Here is a 16657-nt window from a genome sequence, read left to right as displayed (position 1 = left end):
ATCTATAATCAACATCAGCAGTGTATGTTCTTCAAGATCTATTTCCAATAGAGGATGAAAAGTCGATGAAAATTCTTAACAAGAACCGAGAACGAAGATTCGCTCTACATAAATGATCCAACAGATAAGTTAATCTATTACTATCATGTTAATTTCTTCATAACTTTTAAGTTTTTGGTTTCAGAAACCTATTTATTTCGATTTCATCTCGAAAACCTTGTTCGAATCATGAATGGAGTTTAGATCTAATAGTATCTCATCTTAATCTCTCTTTTGAGATGGAAATTTCGAGAAAAAATAATCAACAATTTTTTCCTAGGGTTCTTGAGTGAGATTTGATTTATCTCAGAATCTATAATTCTGATCGGAAAAATATGTTCAAATTTGAACTAAGCATACTTTGATTTATATCACCCGTTTAGTCGATTCAAATTTCATTAACTTTTGAATTCCAATCTCATTTCGGCAACTTTTCATAATTGGAGAAATTAACCTTAATGTATAGTTGATTAAAATTGTTATCTAAACCTAATCATGACGAAAGTATGCAGTTGGAATGAATTTGTCAGTTTCTTTTTGCTGGTTATTCTTGTGGTAGCTAGTAAATTGTTTTTATTTGACTGTTTTGTTAGAATGCTGATTGATGATCAGATATAACTGAAAAATCAAGTAAGGTTGACAAGAAATTATGTGGGGGATATGAAATATATTGATGGACTTTATGTATTTCAATTACAGGAAGGTGAAATTTCGATTAATGGTGGCATTATTTCAGTTCAGAGCTTCAAACTACACGCGGTATATCTTGCTGGAGGTAGTGCGCATGGTGGAGAAATAAGTGGAGATGATGAATAGCTATGTCGTCCATGATTGTCAGGGAAGGGAAAAGGTTTGTTGAAATTCAAAGCTGAAACTTGAAATTCACTACATAGAGAAGGAAATCATGAGTATTCATGAAAGCTGAAATTCAAATAAAGACTGAAATCCTCATCAGGTTTGTTGCACTCATTTGTCAATACTGGAGTAATAGCAAATAAAGTGTGCATGAATCATTCGGTGAGAATTTCTAAATGATTCATATGTACTGATATCTTTCAGGTACAAGGCGTGGTTCAAGATCGGGCTATCAAACAGTAGCAACAGTTTTTGGTAAATGGGATGGCAACATGCATCATGTACATGGAGACTGTTCAAGGAAGGGAAAAGGTTCAGAGTTGTTTCCTGATTCACGGATGCTTTGGAAGCGGAAATTCCCAACGCCATATAACTTGACGGATTTGTTGTTACACTCAATGAACTCGTTCATGGATTAAAGGTTTGACATCCACAAAACTGGCGATATGTTTGTTGTGTTATCTCCATTCGATTTAGTTATTTGTACTTGTGGTTTTTGATGTACAACTTACTCCATTGGTGTAGGAAAAGTTGCCACCGACAGACTCAAGGCTCAGATCTGATCAGAGATGTGCCTTGAGAACGGAGAATATGAAATGGCAAATTTATAATTTCCATCTTGAGCAAAGGCAGCATCACCTATATTTTGGTGAGTAAAAAAGTCATATGTATGTGTAACTCCAAGTTACACAAGTAAGATGCATGTGTAACTCCTAGGTACACAAGTCAGATGCATGTGTAACTTTCGATTACACATTCCATATGCATGTGTACCAGCTGATTACACATGCTTTGTTTTATCATTCAATGAGTAGACCTTGCAGTTAAAGTTTTGAGTAGACCTTGCAGTTGATGTGGTCTACTCATTCAATGAGTAGACCTTGCAGTTAACATTTTGAGTTAACGTTTTGAGATTTGTGAATTTTGAATTATGCATGGTTTGGGTTTCGAGTATCCCTAGTTTATTTAGCATTAGTGAAGTAAGATACTACTCTTTTTAATAGACTGAATCATGCCATATGTTGTTGTTGTTGGTGATCATCAGTATATGTCCGAGGATATACTAATTGAATGCGTAACTACTAGTTACACAATCAAATTGGATGTGTAACTTCCGATTACACATGCCATATGCATGTGTAACTTCCGGTTACACAAGTCGTATTACACATCTACTTAAGTTCTTATTGCAACTGATCTCTTAATTGTAATTTATTTTTGAAGTGCAGGATGAGGGCTTACTGTCTTGGACGAAACTGAAGATGCACTTTTATGTTTTGGGTTATATGGAAAACCAATACATTTCAGGTCAGTGTCAGTGCTAAAATGGGGAATTCAGAGCTCAATTTGTCTACTTTTTTTTTTTATGAACTTCGATATTATCCATGGGTTTTGTAAGTGTTCTTGATAACTTGACTTTCATCTTTCAGTATCTAGTTTCAGGTTTGTATCCTTACTGACCTTTTTTGGATGTGTAATACCTTTTATTTTTTGACAGAGTCCTACAAGATATTTTTTCTATTAGGAGTGACGTTATAAAAAAGCATAAATAGGAATTGATGTGTTATACTAGAACTTTGTACTACAAAACTATGTTATAAAAGTTGAGAACATTTAGAAAAGTTAGGTGTTGGCTTGTTTTTCAGATTATGGCTGTAGTGGTCTTTTGGAATCAACAATCAGGGGATTCCATTATAACCAAATGTTGTTTGAGTAATGACTTGTAATTGATGAAATATCATTTCTTTCGAATTATTTGGTGTCTTTTTGTGCTCGCAATGCTAAGGTAGTTTCCTTGAAAAGTCTTAGTGTAAGATCTGGAATACATGCGTCACGCAGTTGAAGTTGTGCCAGGTTCGGTTCTTTTCTTACATTTTCCTATCCTATTTTTCCCTATATCTTAAAATATTTTTATTATTTACATTACTCAACTATAATTAGGCTAGGTGATTTTGGATGTTACCAAGATGATTCAGTAAATTACTATGTAATAATTTTCCTTGTTGCACTGTAAGTTGAATATTTAGTGTTTTTGCTTTATATGTACAAAGAGATTTCAAGTTTACATGCCACTATATATGTGTAACTATTGGTTACACATGCCACTATGCATGTGTAACTCCTAATTACACATACAACAGGCATGTGTAACTTTCAGTTACACTACCCATATCCATGTGTAAGTCCTAGTTACACATGCTAAAAATGAATAACAAAATTGTTTTTTTGCATCTCTGAATATAAGTACATTTAACCTTATATGTATGTTTAACTCCTAATTATACTAGTCACATGCATTCGAAAGTGATTATGCATTGTTTTGTATGTCTTTCTTTTAATCTCATAAAATATGTTTGTTTGTTATTGTTCAGGTTGCAGATAACTTCATAAAAGCTGGTGGCTTATTTGTGGTGGTGGAGGTGCAGGTTTTGGAGGAGGATGAGGAGGCAGTGGTGGTGGCTAGCAGCGGTTGTTGGGCCTAGACAGATGCATGTAACTCTCAATTACACAAGATAGATGCATATGTAACTCTCAATTACACTAGACAGATGCGTGTGTAACTTCTAGTTACACATGCTAAGAAATTATTATAAATGAATATTAAAATAATACATGTACTTTTTGTATGCATTCTTTTTGATGTCTATTTTTTGATATGTAACTTTGCATTACACATGTCATAATGATGTGTAACTTCTAGATACACATGGCATATGCATGTGTAACTTCTGTTTACACATTCACGCGATATTTTAATAATTTTGGGCCTAAATTTAATAACTTTGGGCTTAAATTTAAATTTTATTTAATTTGGGGCTTGACAATATATGTAAGGGTATGAGTGTCTTTTAATAATTCGGGGCCTAAATTTAAACTTCTTTTAATTAAGGGCCTCATGTTATGGGTTATCCATGGGTTGGGCCTTAGCCGCATCTCTTCAAATTACGTCCTACAAAATCAACGAAACGCCACAGACCATCTCAAATACAGTAGCAACCTCTCTAATTGAGAATACAAAAAAATAAACAATTTTGCATGCAGACGATGATTGATACTAGGGGATTCTCAGTTTACAAAAGGAGAAATGATATACACGCCGCAAAAAATAGGGGAAAATACCTAGATGGGTGGTTCCATATAACAGAAACTTGATTGAAAAATTACCAAGCGAAGGAAAAGATATGGCAGTCCCAACAATGTGGAAATATGCAAGAAAATTGGACGGTCAGATATTTGTTCAAAATTGGTTGGTCAGATATTTATGCAAAGAAAACGGTACGGCGGTATTGAAGAAACATCAAAAAAAAAGATACCACTTTGAGATCCAGTTCAGAGATCCGAGTGTAGAGAGGTTATCTTTTCGTTTACCAGGTGAACCAAAAATCATATTTCGAGACAACAAAGAATTGTCCGTGGTGGTTTAATCGAATAGATGCGGGAGATACGAAGTTCATACAGTGGATTAAGGCAAATAGAAAATACGAAGATGCAAGGGAGTTGACTTATGCATAATTTCCAACAAAATGGGTCTGGGACAAGAGGAACAAGAAGTGGTTTAGAAGAAATTCGATGAGAAGGATTGGAAGGCTTTATCATGCACATCCAACATTGGGTGAGAGATTCTACATGCGTTTGTTGATCCACATAGTAAAAGGTCGGCGCAGTTTTAATGAAATTAAGACTGTGAATGGATTTGGGTTTACTAGATAACTACAAATAATGGCATGACGCGATGGAAGAGGAGGAAACTTGGGAAACCAGTAAGTTACTGAGTGAAATGTTCATAACATTGTTACTCTTTTGCGAAATTACAGATCCAGAAAAACTGTGGAGCCGACATTGGAGAGAATATTATATGATGACATTCTGCACAACAAAAAATCTTGAGATTTTAGATGAACATAAAGAAAACTATTTTCATTTGAAATGGATAAATCGATAAACCAAATTAACAGGTCTCTCTAAGAATTTCCAAAGCTTCCTTCCCAAAAACGACTCTTCAATAATAGCCATTACTGGATTGGCAGTCAACTTGCAGAAGAGCTCAGTAGTGAGTATTGGAGCTGACAATAAAGTCAAGGACTGTGCAGAGATCCTAAACTGCAAAATTGAGAAGCTACCTCACAAATACTTAGGAATGCCTATAGGAGCAACATGTAACAAAAGAATAATATGGGATGAAATCATAGAGAAGGTTCAGAAAAAACTTGCACCTTGGAGGAGTAAATTTTTCAACAAAGCAGGTAGATTGGTCCTAATCAAAAGCACTCTTGCAGCCATGCCTATTTACTTCATGTCTATCATTCCTATGCCTGTGTGTGTAGAAAAGAAACTCACTCAAATCATGAGGAACTTTCTCTGGGGTTCATCAGCAGAAAAAAAAGAAAATAAATTGGATAGCTTGGAGAAAGGTTTGCATCTCAAAGAAAAAAGGGGGATTGGGAGTAAGAAACCTCAGATTAACCAATAAAGCAATACTAGCAAAATGGTCTTGGAGATATAAGAAGGAGAAACAAGCATTATGGAGAAAAGTGATAAGGGAGAAAGTAAAAGGTGAAGATAATGACTTATGGGCTAAAACCCAAACTGCACTTCATGGCAAAGGATTCTGGAAAGATATACAAAATTCAAGACAAATTGTTGAGCAGAATACAACTCTCATAATAAATAATGGAGCATCAGTCAGATTTTGGCAAGATAAATGGAAAGTAACAAACAACCTGAAGTCATTTCCTGCTGCTTATAAAAAAGCTACACATAAAGATGGATACATTAAGGAAATGATACAAAATGGTACATGGAATGTGCAATTCAATATGAATGCAACAGTGGAGGAAATTCAAGATATCATGAACCTAATACTGCACATTGGGTCACCTCCAGTTTTGAACAGCAACTCAGATGAGCTTACCTGCAAATTTGGAGACAAATTTTCTGCCAAAGAGTGCTATGAATCCCTAAGCTCGGAAGACCCAACAACACATGATTCAGGTATCTCAAGTCTCTTATAAAAGCATTTGGATCAAATTTGTGCCTCCTAAAGTACAATTATTTATGTGGATGGTGTTACAAAATGCCATTGCTACAGCAGATAACCTAATCAAAAGGGAATGTGAAATCCAAAACTCAAGATGCAACTTCTGCAGAACAGAGGAGGAAACAATTTCTCACATCTTTTTGCATTGCCCATATGCCTCAGAAATCTGTACTACTTCATTAAAGGATTCAATCAAAAATGGGTTCAGACCAAAGACATGGAACATCAAATGCTGGCATGGAAACTAAGGAAAGGGATAAACAGGGGAAGAAAGATACGACCCTTGTTAACAGTATTTGCTATCATTTGAGTAGTATGAAATGAAAGAAACCAAAGGGTAATGGAAGGAAAAAGAGGAAGAAAAGCTAAAGTGGTAATTGATGAAGTTAAAAGCACCATATATTTATGGACATCAACTTCAAACTGGTTCAAATTTATACAATTCAGTCAACTCAAAACACACTGGAAAGTGATAATGGAAAGGAAAGTATAACTGAATTGTAACTAAATGAGGGGACTCTGTAACTAAATTCTGCATTTTTTATTTCATTAATAAAATCATAATCTTTTCTCACAAAAAAAGAACGACTCTTCAAGACAAAAAAAAACAAAATACTGACTCATCCTTGAAGAAGAGTAGTACAACAGAATACAACTTTTTGAATTCTTACAGCACAACATGGAATCAACATTCGGCAACAAAAAGGGTGCTTCATGCAGTAACAAATGCAATAGAAAAAAAGAAGGGCGAGTTTTTCGTCTTTGGAAGCGGTGGCAGGGGAAAAGCATATCTGTGGAAGACGTTAGCATCGTTATTCCTACCAGGTGGGAGGACAACACATTTAAATTTCCCCTACAAATAAATGAAACATCGTGCCGGTGACAGCGTCAAGGTGTAGGGATGACTTAATAGATAATATGAGACAAAGCACTGCACCGATTATGCATAAACATGTATTTGAAGCACCCGATCATGACAGTAACAATATTATAGCTTTTTGTGGATAACACTTACTTAAGTTTCATTCGCGTTTTCCATGACACCTATGTATGATAATATTACGGCTACCAACCCAACTTTGGCCGCAACGATGCGGACACTGTCGAAACAGCCGGTGCGTATGCACCGGTTTAGATGCTTGTATAATCCGAGAAACTCCCTTCTTGTTGCCATTGCCCTTTTCGTTCTCTTTGCAGTTATTATAGGCTCATATGTAAGATTCCGAGACTGCGTTACTTGAAATATGCTTGGTGTGCTTCAACTGACTTCTCTTTCCCATTTTTCTTTCTTTTACAACAACATGGAGTGCTATTGCTGTATCTATTTGTAAGAATTTGAAAGTTATCATTTTATAGATGAAGTATTTTTTTTTTTTTGGTATTTGCTCCGAGTTCCTTGTTCATTAAAAACATAATTTTCATATGTCCGTAATGACATAATTGAAAATTTCTTTAAAAACATAATTTTCATATGTCCCTATTTAGCCTTCCTTCAACTTCTTCGTTATTTCTAATAACTCAGTCGAAAAAAAATCAATCAAACCCAACCACTATATCCGTCGATCACCGCCACTTATATCGTCTCCACCACAACCACTTCCACCACGTCCACCGCTACTATCAACAGATCAATCACCAGTTATATGTTCAAGCTTTTTTGTTTAGGTTAAAAACTGATTTTCGAAACCAGATCCATTTGATTTTTAGGTTTTCAATTTCAGAATTTCAAGTTGAAGCTTCAGAAAGATCGATCTTTGCATGTTTGATTTATTAATCAATTCAATATGTATTATTTTTTTTAATTTGGTTGCATAGATTTTGGAAATTTATTTTATGTCGATTCCACGGAAATAAAGTTACTGGATCAGTTTAGTATAAGAAGCCCTAAAAATCTCCAATAACTTGGATGTCTGTGGTGATGTTGGTGGTGGAGTTTGAGTGTGATTGTGGTGGAAATTGGGTGTGATTTTGGTTGCATTTGTTGATGGTGTTCCAGGTATGCTAATTGTCCTTTCAGTAAGCCTACTTACTTCAGTTTTTACGGGATCAACTACTGTTGTTGATTCAATTTATGTGATCAACTGCTATTGTTGACCCAATTTTTTATGGGATCAACTACGGTTGTTGACCCAATTTTTTATGGGATCAAATACTGTTGTTGATCCTTTCAACTCCTATTTTTGACAATATTTCCTTGGATAAGTTTAATCATGCTTGTAGTTTAAATCATATAAATTTCTCCCAATGTTGAACTTGTGGTGCAATGGTAGCATGACTGAATCCATGTCAGATGATGCGTGTTCGACTCACGCCAAGTTCACTCTATTTACATGGATCAACAATGAAAGTTGATCCTTTTTTTTTGATCAACTACCAATGTTGATCTCCTAAATTGGATCAACTTATACTGTCGGTTTTATTTTTATTTGGATCAACTATTATTGTTGATACAAAAATATTTGAATCAGTGGTATCGGCGGCAGACTATTGGTGATGGCGGCGACAGACTAGTGGTGGTGGAGGACTAGTGGTGGTGTAATGGTGGTGTTGAAGGAGTGGTGGTGGCGGTTGGTAGGTGGTGGTCGTTGAACGGTGGTGGTGGAATGGTAGTTGAATGTTGGTGGTGTTGGTGCTAGTGGTGGTGGTGAGGTGGTAGTGGAATAAATTTGTTCCCTTTTGAAATATAGAAAAATATTATATGGATGAGGGTATTAAGGTAATTTAATTTTAAATAGATAAAGATTATTAAAAAGTAGGGATATATTTATTGTTGTATAAAGATATATTTATTGGGTGTCAAAAATAGGGACATATAAATAATGTACCCAGAAGAGAATATAAGAGAATCGGTGATAGTAATTATCTTTCCTTGTATGTACTGCCATATATTTCACTGATATTCTTTCCCTGTATACAGTGGTAATTTATGGCAAGAGTATATCACCCAGAACCTCTATTTAGTGCTCGGAGCTTCCATTGTATTCACATCACAATAATATGATTGTCTCTCTTCTCCCGCGGATGTAAGCTATAAGAGCAAGTCTTATGGTGGAATCCATCCATCTTCCACGCCACCTCGGCATTTGGAATTGTGGATGGAAGCGCAAGTGTAATGGTGGAATAATAGAAACGTTATTCTTAATAACGCTAAAAAAACACTATTAAGAATAGAACTTAGCTCCATTAAGAATAGAGTTTTTTTCTCAGCCGTTAAATTCTCAACAACTTAGTTTAAATCTACGAATAAAAAAAAAAAACGTTATTCTTAATGGAGTTAAGCTCTATTCTTAATAGCGTTTTTTGTCTTTTAGCGCGCTATTCTTAATAGCGTTTTACGCTATTCTTATTAGCGTTTCCATGGACTCCACGGACCATTCCACCAAATCATGGAACCCTGCTTGGATTTTCTGTGGAAGACCCCAACTTGAAAGTCATTAGACTTGACATTCAATGGATTTTCCACACTTGGAATAGGTTGGATTCCACCATAAGACTTGCTCTAAGCTGAACCACGGGACTATCTCCAAATTTTTTTTGTACCCCGACTTTTTAAAAAGAAAACAAACTATCCAGCAGGCTCAATACCTTTTGGCCTCTGCCAAAATTTTACGATCATTCATCCCGAAAAGAGCCTTGGTCTCATACTCTGTTATTTGGGCATTACCACAATACCCTTATAGCCCGTTCGGTTGGGAGAATTAGAATCCTAGGAATTGAATTATGAGGTAATCCAATTCTTGGAATTGGATTCCAAGGAATTTGATTCCAATCCAAAAAATTCATGTTCGGTTGAGATAATTTGATTACCTTTGTTATTACCCCGGAATCCAATTCCATTGCATCATTGGACCAATGCAAATCTATCATTTTTGAGGGAATTGGATTCTTAGGAATTAAAATTCCCAATTACATAATATTTATTTGCCCGGTTCAGTTAAAAAAATTGGACGCATTCCATAAGAATTGGATTCCTAAGATTAAAAGGCTGTTAGTCTCATCTTTATTATTTTTCTCGGAAGATGCACCACCACTTCACAGTCCACACGAAGAACACCATTCAAGATTCAAGTTTTGAACATTATTTTACTCCCAACAAAAACACTAGAGACAAAACTCAAAAATTTGCTTTATTTTGAATTTCAAAATTTGCCCGCCTAATCCCGTACAATTAGGTCAGTCGAACCAAATTCCGAGAATTTCAACCATTTTACAAGTCTTACCCCTCGCTTTATAGAATTTAATTAACCCTTTCTTCTCATATCCTTTCCCCTTTTCATCTTCCTTTTTCTTTGACCTAAAACACACACACAAAAAAAAACCCTTTCAAATTCTTCAAAATTACACAGTAGAAATGGACGAGGGAGGAGGAGTTCAAGAATCCAAAATCTAGTTAAAGAAATCAGAAAGTACGAAGAAGAAGAAGAAGTAGTAAAGAAGAGAAAAATCAGTAAACCAAACAATGAACCAGTAAAGATTTCCAAGAAATTAGGTCAGGAAGAGAAGAAATCAGTGAATCTGGTGATTTGGGTGAAGTTTTTGCTGCTGATTTTGAAAACGAAGTGAAGGTTGGAAGTGAAAAGGGTACAGAATCGGTTGGAAAGGGCATAAAATCGGTTAGTAAGGGTACAAAATCGGCATTGAAATCGGTTAGAAAGGGTACAGAATCTGTTGAAAAGGGTTCAGGGGAGGAGAAAAGTGATTATGCCAGAGTTAGAGCAACAATTAGGGCTTTCAACTCACACTATCTGCAATTTGTTCAGGTAAACATCCTATCTAACCCTGTTTTTAAAATTGTCTTTTTGATTTGTTTTGGTTTGATTATGAGAAATCAGTATCAGAGGTTTAAGGGTTTACTATTAGAGATTAATTTTGTTGATTAGAACGGTGATTTACTGATTATTAGTACAATTTTTTGACTATGGATTTGGATGTTTGGTTCTTGGGATTATTGGAAACATTTTGCTCATGTTTATTTGTTGGTACAGGAAGAGGAGCTCAGGGTTAAAAACATTCAAAAAGTTCCAAAGAAAAAGGTACGCTTAGTGATGCATTTCAAGCGGAGTTGGTTGTGCTTTATGCGGAAATTGATGAAAATGCTTGAATCTAATGTGAATTTTGACTAATTTGGTTCTTGGGATTATTGGAAACATTTTGCTCATGTTTATTTGTTGGTGCAGGAAGAGGAGCTCAGGGTTAAAAACATTGGAAAAGTTTTAAAGAAAAAGGTACGCTTAGTGATGCATTTCAAGCGGAGTTGGTTGTGTTTTATGTGGAAATTGATGAAAATGCTTGAATCTAATGTGAATTTTGACTAATTTGGTTTGCTTATCAATTTTTTTTGGAACTTGTCCTAGTATCTGTGGTACATGGTATGTAAGTGAATGCATAGAAGCAGGCCATCTTGATTGTACCTCATGAGTGTGCATATTCATCTTACTTAATCCTCCTAGAATGTAATGCATCTAGGCTTGTTTGGTGCAGGTTGGACAAGTTTGGATTGAAAATTTTCCACAAATTTAAGGAAAATTGATTAATTTTTATTTGATGTGATGCTATGACTATGCTCGAGTCTAGCATGAACTTGTCCTCTCACCTGCGATGTTGTACATATGTAAGTGAATTCTTAGAGCCTTAGAAGCATGCCATCAGTTTTCGGCATTTTCATGAATTGGCATACAAATATGCTTAGAGCCTTAGAGCCTTGAATCTAGCATGAACTTGTCCTCTCACCTGTGATGTTGTCCTACGTGTGATGTCGAATGTATCTAAGCTGATTGTGTCTCATTAGTGTGCATTTTCATGAATTGTCATACAAACATGTCCTACCTGCGATGTTGCATGTATCTTAGCTGATTGTGTCTCATGAGTTAATGTCAGATGATATTTGTCTTGATGATCCTGCTGCCAACGAGGAATCAATATTGGTTAATTTACTAGTGCTGCTGTAGTTGTAAGGAATCAGGGAAATTGATGAAAATATGCTTTTGCTTATCAATTTGATTACGGGCCTTATTGTCATACAAACTTGTCCTACTGCCTTCGATGTTTTATCTTATCTAAGTTAATGCATAGAAGCATGGCTTGCACCTTGATTGCATCTCATGAGTGTGCATTTTCATGTTACTTATCGTCTTATCACTGGATAGAATAAACTGGATTGTAATGTATTTACGGGAGGAACACCTCCGCACGATGTGTAGATGATCCTGTAGCAGTAAGGAATTAGTATTGGATGATCTACTAGTTGCTTTTACTTCTAGTATTAAACTACTTTACTGTAATGGCAAATGCAGGTGCAAAAAGGTGATGGGAAATGTGAAATAGTTGAGAAAAGACCTTCCAAACGCCCAGATTTAAAGGCAGTAACTGAGGCAAGTGAATCTTTCATTTCTTAGAAATTTATATACGCAATTTGAGATATACACTTTGCTGGAAATCAGCGCCAGAAGAAGTTAGTCATTTCAGATGTCTTCTAACTTCTTATTCTGTTCTTTGTCAGATGCTGGACAAGAATACTGTTCTAAACCGTCAGAAACGACCCGGTCACCTTGCAGGTTCGTTTCCACTCACACATGCACCACTCTTTCTCCTACTTTTTTTTTTGGTCAATGGAATTTGAATAGAATAGGATGATTTTACTTTTCATGTTGCAGGTATTGATGTGGGGCACCAGTTCTATTCAAGGGCTGAAATGGTTGTTGTAGGACTTCACAGCCATTGGTTAAATGGAATAGATTATATGGGCGTCGGAAAATTCAAAAAAATGGTAATTCAGTTTCAAATTTGGTTACTTACATTGCATATCCGTGGTTTAGTGACAATGACTTTGTTCAAGTTCTAGCAATTTATCATGTTTTGCTGTTTCTATTGCTACAGGCAGAATATAAGAACTGGACCTTCCCCATCAAAGTTTCAATTGTGCTGTCAGGACAGTATGAAGATGATCTAGATAATTCAGATGATGTTATTTACACTGGGCAAGGTGGAAATGATTTACTTGGCAACAAATCTCAAATAGCTGACCAAGTCATGAAACGTGGCAATTTGGCTCTCAAGGTTAGTCATATTCTTATTTTAACCAAATTTGAATTTTATCGTAGATATGCAACTATAACGGGAAGTAAACTTATTGCTATTGTAATTCTCCTTGCTATTTTACCTTGCGGAACAATATAGATCATAAAGTTCCAGTCAGAGTTATTTGTGGACTGAAATGTTCTAGTAGTTACTGCGGAAAAGTTTACACATATGATGGTCTTTACAATGTGAGTAACTTCAGTCCTAACATTGAATCACCTATCTACTCATGAATGTCGTTCTATTTGTCAATCTTTATTTCCTATCTAGTGTTCGTTCAAAAGTTAAGTTCAAATACTCCCATGATCATATATTAGGTTCTTTTCTTTAAACTGACATACTTTAACTGCTTTAGTTCTCAATTACGTTTTTATTTTTCTTATCAGTAAAAATGTCTAAACTACAGTAAGTGGCAGGGCTTTCACATGGTGCATATTCAGTTGGCTGGGGTTATAAGTTATAATAACTGTTGCAAAGTTCATTGTGCAGCGGATAAATGTATGACTAATGATTTTAGTGGTCGTAATTTGCAGGTTGTTGGGTATTGGGCTGAAAAAGGTGTTTCTGGGTACACAATCTTTAAGTACCGTCTCAAACGCCTTGAGGGGCAGCCGATACTGACTACCAACCAGGTATATGTCTCTGTCTTAACATATCAACATCCAAATTCAGTTGCGTAACTTTAGTTTCTAACCATGACTTAGAATTTACGTTCTTTTATTCTCTATACAGGTTATGTTTACTAGAGCACAAGCTCCTAAATGCGCAGCTGATATACGCGGGGTATTTACTAGTAAATTTTAGACTTTAATTTACTCTACTTCTAATAGTCATTGCTTTGTAACTAACATGAAGTTTGCTGTTTCATAGGTTGGTCTGTAAAGATATTAGTGGGGGCAAAGAAAATATTCCGATTCCAGCAACCAATTTGGTCGATGACCCGCCTGTTGGTCCAACAGGTAATATCAAATGCATAACAAGCACCTAGTTAGATACATCTTTCCATTTCAGCTTGTCCTTGAATGGCTATTGGACAGTATGATACTGAATCTAATGGGTTTTGATGATAAAGGTTCGACGTATATCACCACTGCCCAAGTTTCTGCAAGCGTGAACTTTCCCACAAATGCCCTGTATGGATGCAATTGCAAAGGAGCCTGTATTGATCCAAGTAAATATGCCTGCGCAAAGCTTAATGGTTCTGAATTTCCATGTGTCTAAAGATGGTGGCAGGTAAAATAGTTTCACTTTCTCAAAGTAGATCAGAATTTCCATTTGGTTGACTTGTACATGTTTTCTTATGCAATGCACCTTGTACTGATGAATCTTATCTTTTTCTGTTTTCAGATTGATTGAAGCTAAGGATGTTGTATATGAATGTGGACCGTCTTGCGGGTGTGGACCTGGTTGTGTGAACAGAACATCTCAGCATGGACTGAAATACCGCCTTGAGGTTGCTTTGTACTTATGTTGTTTTAGATGCAATTTTCTTCCCAATTCTGAATGATGCTGTTTTTTATGAAGTTATTATTCGAAAGCCTTACAATGCTGTTTGTTTTGGTGCTGCTTTATAGGTTTACCGTACTCCAAAGAAAGGATGGGGAGTACGGTCTTGGGACTTCATTCCTTCGGGTGCTTTTGTATGTGAATACATTGGAGTCATCAAGAGGACTGATGAGGTTAACGATCCAGAAAATTTCTATATTTTCGACATTGATTGCCTCCAGACAATCAAAGGGTTGGACGGAAGGGAGGTACTGTTTTACTAATATCAAGATGTTGTTGTATAGTTGAAGTTTTTACCATTTGTATTTTGTTATACGTAGTAATTCGTATGTATGCTGCTATTGATTTAGTCTCTTTGGTCTGTCTTACAGAGGAGACGGGGAGATGTGTCAATCAGTCCAAGTGCTTTCTTGGACAAAGGTGATGATGAAGTGTCTTATTGCATAGATGCTGGAACAATAGGAAATGTGATGAGGTATATCAACCACAGCTGCGCACCAAATTTGTTTGTGCAATGCGTGTTGACCGAACACCATGATGTAAAGCTCGCTCGGATTGTGTTGTTTGCAGCTGAGAACATTCCTCCACTCCAGGTAATCGCCTTTATCCTAATTTTTTTTTTTACCAACGTTTAAGAGTTTTTTCTTACGCGTTTATCGTTGTAATATAAAGTTACCGATTTCCATATATGTTTTCTGTAGGAACTGTCATATGATTATGGGTATGCCGTGGATAGTGTTGTAGATAAAGAAGGAACGATTAAACACATGGAGTGCTACTGTGGTGCACCAGACTGCAAGAAACTGATGTTCTAGGTAATTGGTTTGGATGTGGGCATTCTTTTTTGCAAGCATGGATGGCTACTTCACATTTTTTGGCGATCCTTTGTGGATCGAAAGTTATGATAATTTTACTTATATATGCATATATATCATAAATTTGTAATTATTGATCCATAGCTTAATGTAATTCGAACGAGTAATCTTGCGAACTGCGACTGTTGAGTTCTTGTGCCTTTGGTGAATCGCAGACAGAGGAATTCCAGTTTCCTTTCAGCATGTCTGAAGGGTTCTGATTATAAGTTCAGGCCATTTTGTAAAAAAATTCATACTGATTATTACAAGTTCTAATTTTACTCAGAAGTTGGCCATATCACAATTAATTCAAGTTCAATATCTTCACATTTTTTCCATTATCCATGCACTTGAACTTGTAAGTTGAATATGGAGTTTAAGTCTCCAAATGAGTTGTAGTTGCAGAACTCTTTCTACACCTGCAAAAGAAAATTAGGTCTAGAGTTGAAATGACAAAGACTTCCCCTTTCACAGTATACAAATCAAACACAAGCGAGCGACTGAATGCATGGATAACCAACATTTTTTTTATTTAAATGTTGTGCATAACCAATAAACTCTCAAGGACCTGGTGCAAGTTGTTGAATTTCCTTAAAGCTCATGTCTTGTAGATCATAAGAAATAGCTTTATCCAGTATGCGTAATAGCAAGTTCGGTGACTCTCCTTCTGATTCTTTGACAAGTAATACATTATATTCAAACCCTGGATATGCTAATTCTTGGAGATCAACAAGATATCTTATGTTCCATCCTGTGTAGTCAATCTTCATTTCCAAGATTTCTAAACTGGTAGGCGAAGATTTACGGCTAACTATAAGATACAGGTGACCCTTACACTCCCCAGAGTAATCTGTCTTCATTGCAATCCCTTTGTCATAGAATTGCGTTTCCATTTCCATTCCTAATTCGCGTCAACATTAAAATAAAGAAACCTCTTTGCGTTAACAATCCAATGCAATGAACCATTCCAAAACACACCGCTATCAGAGTAAAAACTATCAGGTTTGGAGAAAACCTCTCCGGATGGCTTCCAAGAAGCTGTTTCAGATGAGTATATCTCAATTTGATATTTTAAAGGCTTCTCACCAGGTTTCGTCACCAACCAGATGAGTATATCTCAATTGGGTCGTAAGCTATACTGACACTAGAAAGTTTTCCATAACCTTTCTCAGTTTTTTGAGATTCACAAACAATTTGGCGATATTGTCTCGTAGATGGATTGCAGACGAAATACATTTTGGTCTCGCAACCTTTACTGCAACACATGTGACCGTTGCAAGATTGCACG

General features: G+C 35.9%; 1 long non-coding RNA gene and 1 pseudogene across 1 annotated transcript; both read left to right on the top strand.

Moving 5' to 3' along the window:
* Positions 1 to 2121: 2121 nt before the first annotated feature.
* LOC113326669 lies at positions 2122 to 3401 on the top strand. The gene is made up of 3 exons (XR_003348466.1): positions 2122 to 2202; positions 2681 to 2748; positions 3267 to 3401. It is a non-coding gene; the product is annotated as an uncharacterized LOC113326669 (long non-coding RNA).
* Positions 3402 to 4627: 1226 nt separating this feature from the next.
* On the top strand, positions 4628 to 15598 carry LOC113326343 (annotated as a pseudogene).
* The last annotated feature ends 1059 nt before the right edge of the window (positions 15599 to 16657 follow it).

Source organism: Papaver somniferum, unplaced genomic scaffold (genome assembly GCF_003573695.1).
Source record: "Papaver somniferum cultivar HN1 unplaced genomic scaffold, ASM357369v1 unplaced-scaffold_10, whole genome shotgun sequence".
Classification (NCBI taxonomy): Eukaryota; Viridiplantae; Streptophyta; class Magnoliopsida; order Ranunculales; family Papaveraceae; genus Papaver; species Papaver somniferum.
This window is presented reverse-complemented; position numbering and strand designations above follow the sequence as displayed.